A 10,267-nucleotide genomic window follows, 5' to 3' on the forward strand; every position below is an offset into this window, starting at 1 on the left:
GGCTGTTAAACCTTACTCTTTCACCCAGAATGGCTGAGAAACTCAGCTCACAATGCGGCTGGTGTTAGTTCACACCTGCACACACTACCCACATGCACAAGGCTATAAATGGATCCTTTTTTATATTGACATAAATCACTCACCTTCATCATCCCCATAACAACCACAACCAGATAATCAGATGCCCAGGAAACTAATCCTCCTGTTCTGTGAACTGTAGACATTTCAATGTCTGCAAAACCTTGACCAAAGCATCTCATGTGAAAAGATGCCGACATTCATATGCTCTGTAAGCGTATGTGCCCCAACACTTGAAGTTGGTAGCAATTGTATGAACAGAGCACAGAAAACTCACTGGGTCTGCTCGTGTACATTTGCCTTCCTTCCCTCCCCGTTTAAAGAGGATGAAGGCATCTACAAAAAGTAATACTGCAAATAAAACTGTGTGATCTAGAAAAGAGGAGCTCCTAACACTGACTTGCTTAATGCTGACAGTGCTGCGGGCAAGCACAGGAGCTTGATCCCATCTCAAACCCCACTTTTCTGTTTCTTTTACATCCAGTAGAATTCGAAGGTGCATGAATCAGTGAAATAAGGGCGGAGGCAGGTTAGTGGCTGCATTCAGGAGTGCACTGGAATTCAGACTTTACTATATTTAAGAGTCTTAACCGAGCAGGACCCATTTATTATCCCTCTCCCATCTTCTCACATTGATGTGGCATTGAGTTGGTACCAAGACCAGGCATTACATGAACCTGGATCTCGTATGTTCTCCTGTGCTGTTTAGCCCCACAGAGCATCCTTAGTTGAAAAAAAGGCTTCCAACATTCTCCAGAAGAGGTGTGGCAAAATTAGTCTTAATTTAGCCTTTGGCATCAGTCAGCAAAGAGGGGCTGGGGATGGAGAAGAGATCCTTTATTTTTCATTAGTTATTTTCCGTGACACAGAACAGCCTTATTTCTGCAGGGAGAAGCTGCTCAGCTGAACTCATTGCAGTAAATAAACAAACCAAAAGTTTCTGGGGAATATCCTGATTTGATTAATTTTGCCATAAGGAGCTTCCAAGTAGGAAAAAAAAAAAAAAATCAAATCCGCAACCACCAAAATAATCTTTATTTTTAGCTTGTCATCATTGCACTTGTCACAGAGCTCTTCCTACCTTGGCAGCAAGGGATGCCTTTGCATGGATCAGCTGCACCACTGATGTCCTTTGCAGCTATTACTGAACCCCAGAAAATCTCTCCTCCACCCACACTTAGCAAAGACTATTTTAGACTATTATGAGCTCCTTGGGCTAGATAGAACTGACTAAAATGCAGTGGAGCTTCAGCCAACGTGGCTTCAGGGAATAAAAATCACATCCCACCATGCCAAACCTTTGCACTTCACTGCATTGCTGCTAGAGACTCATTTAAACTGCATCCCTTTACATTTCAATCATGGTTAGTTTTAAATTGCGTTTAAAGTGGCAGGTTGAAATAGCAGCTTTTAAGCCAGATGAAGCTGCTGCCCACAAGCATTGTGGTGCCAATGGAGGTGGCACAGTGACTTTGCCATGAGCAGTGCCACCACTGCACCGTCCTCACCACACAAACCCAAGCACAAGATGAATAGAGGCGACCTGCAAAAAGGCCCACCCCGGGGCTTTACATCATGAAGTTAAAGCTGTGTAAATGCACCAGTATTTCCCCAAAATAGGGTTTTTACCACTTATTCCCTCTTCCCCCAAAGGCTCCCACACACACAATCAGTTGCCACAGGGAGGGGGAAAAAAAAAAGGAAAAGCAGTGATGGAAATGACAGCAGAGTAACAGAAAAACTAAAACATTTTCACAGCCTTGTCTGCTGGTTTTAAGTGCATTTCACCACAGCTCAAAATTACATTATTTAGTATCAATTATCCTTCGATTGAAGCTCGGAGAGGTGGCAAGGCTAGCGTTTTTATCTCATTAGCATGTCTTGCCTGCTAACCATTTGCTATATTCCCTCCCTTTGATCCTGTCTTTGATTATATTGTGTGACAAAAGCCCATGTAATCTACTATTATTTCCATTAATAGCAAATCTGCCCTCCTCTTTGACAAGCCAATTTATTATCATTGCAGCGTCTTTGTGCATCTCAGCCAGGTTGACACCCTCTTCCCCGCCTCGGCTGTGCAGAATTGGCAGGTGTTGATCCAGCCTGGGTGGCATGGAGACCTTGGGAGTGTCATCAGACAGGGCTCAAAATATTGACATTTTAATGGCAAGCAGAAGAGAATGAGACGGTGGAGAGACAAGAGACAGTAGAAGTAGTTTGCTCTTTGCCCTGAGAAGATGCAGTGGATGAAGATGCAGAAAGAGGTCTTCAAGGAGGTGAGACCCATAGCTGACCTATGAACATGACCAACTTGGTTTTGAACCCTAAGCAAGCTCTATCTGTCCCTCATCCCCCATTTCTACTGTCTGTCTTCGCACCCAGACACAAATCTGGCTGATAATAAGAAAAACCTATGATCCCCATCTATCTTTCCAAAGTCACTTTGAGAAATCAAGTCATACATCCACAAATATCACTTTTACTGGCTTTTTTTAAACACAGCTTTGCAGCCACAAGCATGTGCTGAAGCCAGAGTAGCCAGCTTGGACCAGCTAAGTCAGGCGGGCATTACAGAGCCATCTTGAATTGCTTTTGCCATTATGTGGCTAACCATGGTGAAGTTCTCCTTTAAGACTGATGCTCTCATGGTAAAGACTCAATGACTTTAAATTGGATGCCCCCACACACAGCCCCCTCACTTTTTTCAGGAAGATTAACCAGCACTGACTGCTCTTCTCCATCTACTTCAAGTGCAAACACCCATTTCTCACCTCAAAAAGATACACTTAAAATAAACTTCCAGTGTCTTGAAAACACCAACTCCAGCACTACAAAAGGATAATCACGGCTCTTAACTTGAACACAGTGCACAGTGCTTATTATTTTTCCATGCCCTTCTGGTTTAAAAAGGTAGTGCGAAATCAGCCCTGCTTGAAGAATAAAGAGGTTTTTGGTGGAAATCAGTTATCTATGGCAGCATAGAAGAGAATAAAGCCATTAAGAAGGGGGAGCCTTATCAATGTGTGGGTTGAATCTCAGCTAAATCTGTCAGATGCACAAAAGATTCAGGTCCAGGTAGTAACACTGCTTTTCATCTTCCCCATCATTAAATTTCTCCTTCTACCTTAAAATTAAAAGTAAATGAGTGGCCCAGTGCCCTGAGCTCACCTTTGAGTCACGTTGGGCTCTGTTGCACTACCATTGCAGTGGAGTTTCTTCTAAATTGACTCTGGGTCTCAGTGACCAAAGATAGGATTTGCAGCGGTGGTTTCTAAGGTGGCCACATTGCAAGGACCTCATTTGAGGTTTTATAATCCTAAATCAGAGAAGCATCAAGTCCTCAGTCTCAGGAAATGCACATAAAGGCATTTCCAAGGCCAGATCAGAAAAGCTGATCATTTTGCATGATCCCATGCAAAGAGGATCCACTTGTGCTTCAAAGCAGACACAAGCATCTCCGTCATTACATATAGCGGAAATACAATCCTGGCAAAAATCCCACATAGGCATTTTATTTCTCCTTCTCTCTAGCATTTAAACCTCTGGAATATGGATTTTATCTTACATGTCTGATCTTTGGTTTTAGATGTTTTCTTCCTTAAAAGAACCCTATTCTTGCTGATTTTTGCTTTCACCCAGCAGTAACAAATCCCACAGACTGATTGGACTCAGCCAAGCCTAGCTCTGATGTATTCAATGAGATAAACTAAGTGCAGCCATGTTGCCTATTTGCAGTGTTTCCTCATGTTTCAGGGCAATTCCCAAAACTGTAAATAATTTGAAAAGAGGGTTATGAACTACCCCTGAACTGCAAAGTCCAGCTGTAAGGAACAAACACAGGAAAGAGAACTTAATGCGGGTCAAACCCCTTGTGTCCTGCTCACAATACAGATAGCACTAATTTCCTCTGAGACTCCCACCAAGAAAGGGTGCAAGAGATGCTCCAGGCACAGGGAGACCTTTGTGAATCATCATGCAGGGGTCTTCTTATTGTCAGGACATGGAGGCTTAATAAGTATTAAAGAACTTAAGGCACAAGAGCTTATTTAAAGCAAATTACGGAAGAGTTTTTGAGGGAGGAAAGGGAGGGGAAGCCAAAAAGGAGGTTTTTTGTACTGAGAGGTGTCCCCATGTGGGCTTTCAGGCTCCTGTGTGTAGACAAGCCCATAGAACAGTAAGGATGCAGTTCCAGAACTCATCAAAGCCCGTTAATTGCTTTGCTCACTTCTGATGCAACATCTCAGCTTGGTCCAAAACCTGGCTGTGAAAACCTGTACGTGGGGGAAAACCAGCACAGAGAAAACTCCAATTTGCATTTACAGAGGAAGCAGTCGATAATTATTCCATTATCTATGCATTATTTTTATCACCACATTATAACTCTTAGGTCTATTATCTGGTGTGCTACAAGCATGTAGAGTAGGTGTCTTCACAAACTGGGAGGCAGGCTTAACTACTCTTTCAGAGTGAGTTAAAATGGAAACCCAAGTGAACTGATCATGGTTTATTATCTTTAGAAGATAGGCTTTCAGGGGTTGAGTAGAAAAGTAACTACGCCTGTGCTATACAGAACCTAATTTCCCCCTCAAATATATTGCAAAGCTCTCCAAGTTATCCTGAATAATGGATCATAACTCACTCAATTGACCCAATTTCACCCTTTCCTATGTGAAAACAGGTTTAGACTCTTCATATTTGAAGCTTGTTCATGTTGCAAGAGCACAGCACGATGGGATCTATAGGATCATGGCTGTGATTTTCACACACAGCAAGCCCAGTTTTGCTTTCTTTGTGAATACAAGCCATCCTTTAACCATTATCTCTGGTCATACCTATTCCAGAATAATATCCCCACCTCCACAAAGTGGCTTTGTAGGAGCAGTAAGTGATGAGCAGAGTCTTATGAATAGTAGAGTAACCCAGCAAGAAAGCAAAAGGTAAACATGCACAGAACAAAGAGCAGGCAATAATTGAAGACCACTTGTCCTCATTTTGGACACTCCAAGAGCTTAGCCAAAAAATCCACTTAAAAAACAGGAATAAGGTTTTATTTAATTGGAGCGGTTTTGATGCTGTTCATAGACAACTCTTGCAGGCAAGAAAAGCTATAGAAAGTCATCCATGCTTTGCCAAGCTTGCTTCCATCCCAAATATTTCCAACCTAAACAGGGAAATGTATCATCTCCAGAGCCCATCACCAGCCACAGGGCAAAACATCAGCACCTTGGAAACACACATTCCTACACCCCCAAGTCACCAGGGGGGAGTTATCAGAGTTAATTGCTGGCAAACAAACAGGAGAGGGGGGAAATTAATCAGAGCATCCCATTTCAGCATGGCTGGGAGCAGTGGGGCTGCAGCAATCCCACAGAATTGATTAGCTACTTATTAAACAAGAACAGTGGCAATGGTGCTTAAGGAAAACAACTAAAAAAAAAAATCAAATTAAGGAGAGCAGAGCTTCAAGCAAAAAAATGGGGAAAAGAAGGAAAAATAAAAGGGAAATGCAAGTTAATGGAAGCTTCAATCACAAGGCAGCACAAGCCACAGGAGGCTGTTACAGTGACAGCTCACACTTAGTGCTGGGCAAGTTCTGTTCTGGAGAACATATATGAGGACAGCAGATGGGTTTGGAGTGCACAGGGATGGTTGGACTGATACGGGGATTGTTTTGACCTCCAGCCCAAGGCTGGGCTCTGCGCATGTGGTTTTCCCTGCCTGTTTCACTGCACTGTCCCCAGCAAAGGAGAAAATGAAACTGCAAAAGCAATTCTGTGGGTTTAAGACCTTTGAATCCCAACAAGGGTTGTTTTCCTCCAATGTAGAAGAGATGAGAAAGCAGCCAAAGTCTTGCCCTCGCTCTGGTGGAGTTCAATGGGCTGAGTTATACAAGCAGGCAGAAGGTTCTATGGATCCCTTATGACACTAAAAACTATTGAAAAGCTTTTTTGCCATGACCCATTTAGATCCTCACGCAGTTTCATTTCCTCTCCCATCTGTCACACCTTTGAAAGCTGAGCTTTTGCATCTCATCTCCTTCAAATGCTTCCAAGGCAGCCCCAAGTAACTCTCTTCTGCTTCTCAAAAACCTTTCTAGGCTTCCACCCGCTCTTCACCAACACTAAAAATAGATGAAGTTGATTCACCAGAAACACGGACTGACCTGCAGCATCCCAAACAGGAGCTCATAGGATCCATCAACATAGGTCACCACCAGACCACATACTCCACATCCAAGCACCTATGTACTCCAGAGTTGTTTGCATCTATAAGTACCCTCCTCTGCAGCTCTCCTCTACAACTAATTGGCTCGACCTTGGGTGCAACTCCTCTTTACTAACTGTTGACAGGTGTCTGCTATGAAGATGAATTAGTTATTTAGGTAGCAATCAGCTCCCCTGCTTTAGTTAAAATGCATCCATCCCTCTTCATGCCTATTAAGGCCAGGATAAACTTTCCAGCTAATGCATGCTGCAAATCCACAACCACTCTGGAGCTGTCAAGCACCTAAATAATTTTTGTTATTCACTAATGAAAAAAATTCCTTAGGAAAGGGGAAAAAAAGAGAAGACAGCACAAGTAGAGGCTCTGAGCTCCAATTAAGTGGGTTTCATTGTCTGCCTGTATTTGTCTTCAGCTCTGACTTGCTCAGTTCAGGTCAGCAGCTGCCTGGGAAAGAGTTGTGCATGGCACCAAGAGTTCAGCATCATCTGCTCTCCAAGGACTGGCAAAACCCAGAGGATGCTGAGATACCAAAGCTTGGTTTGGGGAGGAGAGCTTCATGTATGCCCACTCAGCTCCTCTCCACATGCTTTTGGCAAATAAAAGAGCTCAGATTTCACCCCAACTGACTATTTCATGCTGAAAACTCCCCAAAGCCTGGACATCAGGAGCTGCCTGTGCTGACAATGTGTGATTTCATAGGCACAGTGCTCAGTGTGTAATGATTATGTTAGGTCTCTGCTGCAGAGGTCCCCCTTCAAGGAGACAGCTCTGCTGCTCCTTCCCTCAACCAAACCCCATCTTCCATCAGGACAAGCCTCCTGAGTGTCTTTCCATATAATGAGAAATCTTCCCCGAGATGCTCAGTTAGGAAGTATAAACCCCTCAAGGCTTTATGTGTTAAACTGATGCTCGAGCAGCCACAAGAGGGTGCAACCAAAACCCTCCCTTTTCTGCACAACCCGTTTTTCACACATTCACAACTTGTCACAGGGAGAAATAAACAGCTTGGCAATGCTGGAGCCCTCCCCTGGCATTAGGATGAGCAGCTGAAAATGGTCGAGATGGACTCCTGATTGCAGGGGAGGGATGACAAGAGGGCAGGATGCCAAACAGCCCTGTAATCCACACCAATGCATGCTGTGTGCCTAAAGAGACACTTTACCTGAATGTTTTTAACCTGAATTTCTCTGGTTTTGCAGCTGGGACCAAAACACACCTTAGAGCAGTTAAACAACTCATTTTAAGATGCCCAAATTCATCCTTTCTTCCTTTCTTTTTTGGGGTTCCTTCACCCTGAGCACTGCACATGAATAGCGTCTAGAAATGACACCGGGAAGGGGAGATGCTCAGGCTGTAGGATGTGTTATTTAATTAGCTTTGGCCTTTAAATGGGCTGAAATCAAGGTGGCATTTGTCTGCAAAGTCAGCCCTGCAGAACAAAAGAAGCAGAAACCGATCTAGAAAGTCATCTATTTCCTACCAAGAGCAGAAGACTTGGAAAAACATCAGCCCCTCAAAGCCAATTGCAACCCACTATCACAACCCAAGCCTGCTACTGCGGAGGGAGTTTGCTTCCCTTCCTGCCCAGCTGCAGATGCAACTGCTCTAATAAGCTGTAACTTTCCTTTCCATTTGGAAGTAATGAGATATAATCTGTTTAATTCTAGTCTTTGAGCTCTTTTGGCGGCCTTTTTCTATTCCCTTTTACTGATTTTTTCTCTCTTTTTTTTCTTTTTAAAGGAAAACTCCATCATGAAGCAAAAGATTTTCTAATCGCTGGCTCTAATTACAAAGCAGCGCAAATTGCCATAAACTTTTTTCTTCTTTTTTTCCTTTTTTTTCCCCCCAAAATTGCCTTAAATATAATGAAGAATAATTAAAAAATCAAACAAGCAGCTGCAGACTGGAGTGGCGGGTGGAGGTTAGGCTGGGGAGAGATGAGAGGAAGGAGCTAAGGCATGGAATGAGCTTTTGTGTAGGACCAGATAGGTAGAAACATCAGCTGGGGGAGCTGAGTTTGATGGTGGATATCACCATCCCCGTCAAGGCAAAATGTGGATTATATAATCCTTAAGTGGGTATTTATTGAAGTACATCAATTTTTCAGGCTGAGACCCCAAACCAGCCAGAATTTGCTCCAATCCTTGCAGAAACAAACTTTGGTGGAAATCATCCTTATTTCTGTCATCCCAGCAAACACCTTGCTAAGTGGAAGGATACTGGAGGGTCCTCTGCATTAGTTCTGGGGGATGCAGACAGCTGGGAAAGGCTGTGTCTGAACAAGAGTCCCCACTGTAAAACCCAGTGCCTGTATGGGAATGATGAGATCCTGCTGGAAAATATCCCACTGCATCCGACACTTACTCTCTGCATGTGACTAAACCAGTCCAGGAGGATCGGGAGGCTTCATTAACAGCAATCAATGGTTTCCATAGCTACAAATGTAAGCACGGTCTCCATCACATGCTGTCACGGGGAAAGAAAGAGGGAAAAAGTGCTACCCATGTCCAGACATGGCCGAGGATACCACAGAGAGGAACACTGAAATCTTAGCTGAGAGATGAGATGGGTATGGAATGAAACAGGGATGAGTGCAGAACCCACAGGCGATGTTTGTTTGGTATGTGCCTGATCTGTTTGTGCCAGACTTGCTTCATCTCTCCATCATGACCAGAGAACATTGTGGCTGTCTGCTCTCATCTGCTGAGAAATGCACCATCAGGCTAGGTGTAAGGCACTATAAAGGTGATGGATGCCATTTAGATCTTAACCCTTGGTACACAACCTCCACAGACTGGCATTTTAAGGAGAAATTCAGCCTGGAAAAGTGAGTCCTGACTTGACTTATCTCCACCTAGAAAAGGAGGAAACTTGAAGGACCAGCTCCTGCAAATTCTTACCCAGAGAATTAGATGCTCAACATTGTTCTGAATGCCAGAATACAGCAAAATAAAGTTCAAGCTCGGGCTGTATGGGGTTTATTACATGCAGTGATAGTTTCATAGGGTTCATAAATCACCTTATTTTGCAGGTGTCAAGGTCTTCTTCAGAGCAGGCACACGTTGGCCCTTGTGTCCTTGCAGGCAGCCATGCTAGCCAATTAACTTCCCTCTCCTGTATCTCTGCTCCTGCAGTTCATTTGCTTGGTAAAGTCTGAAAGGGAACTCCACTAAAATCCACGTCTGGGCATCTCTTGTATAATTCTTCCCACAAATAAGGAGGCGATTTCTTCATGCGAAAGCCACAAAAGATGCCTGATTAATTGAAGAGTGTAAAACCAACAGGCTCTGCCTACACTGGGATGAGATGCTCTGCGGGAATTGTCCTCCCTATGACCAGAACAAAGATAAAATGGCTTTAAAAAGATCAGATGCACAAGCTGGTGAGGGGCCAGACTTTTGCACCCAGCTGTTTCAACTACCCTTGCCCCCCCCCCCCCCCCCCCCCCCCTTTTTGGTCAGAGCCTTCTGTGTAGGTTTTGACAAATCAGTGTGGAGCGATGAAAAATAGCAAGAATTGGCCCCAAAATGTTGGTCTGGCATTTAGCCAACCTGCTGTCATCTTCATGCTTCACCAGGGAGCTGGCTGAAACCCTAAATAATTTCCCACAGGTGTCTTGAGACACTCACTGCTCCCTGTGGATAAACCTGCTGAAAATATTTAGTGTGAGTGGTTGGATGGATAACTCCTGAAAATCAGCACCAGGTTACACATCTCCCTCCACATCCTCCCGAGCCACATGTCCTGCCCTTGAGGAAATAACCCCAAAAAGACAGATTGAGCAAAGAGCCTGCTTCAATTTCACTGAAAGCCAGAACTGACTTGGTCTAGTGGAAGGTGCCTGTGTCAGGGTAGGGGGGAGAAGTAGGTGGGATTTAAGGTGCCTTCCAACCAAGCCCATTCTATGATTCTGTGAAACCTGTGCAGTGCTTGGTATTCTTCTTGATATACCCTGAATATAAAG

The 10,267-nt window shown here is 44.0% G+C and overlaps 1 long non-coding RNA gene across 1 annotated transcript; it reads right to left on the reverse strand.

Moving 5' to 3' along the window:
* Positions 1-3,973: 3,973 nt before the first annotated feature.
* Positions 3,974-6,363, reverse strand: LOC136023149 (uncharacterized). The gene is made up of 2 exons (XR_010616492.1): positions 6,242-6,363; positions 3,974-4,349 (listed from the first exon to the last, which is right to left on the reverse strand). It is a non-coding gene; the product is annotated as an uncharacterized LOC136023149 (long non-coding RNA).
* Between the last annotated feature and the right edge of the window lie 3,904 nt (positions 6,364-10,267).

This window comes from Lathamus discolor, chromosome 17 (assembly GCF_037157495.1).
Source record: "Lathamus discolor isolate bLatDis1 chromosome 17, bLatDis1.hap1, whole genome shotgun sequence".
In the NCBI taxonomy this organism is placed as follows: Eukaryota; Metazoa; Chordata; class Aves; order Psittaciformes; family Psittacidae; genus Lathamus; species Lathamus discolor.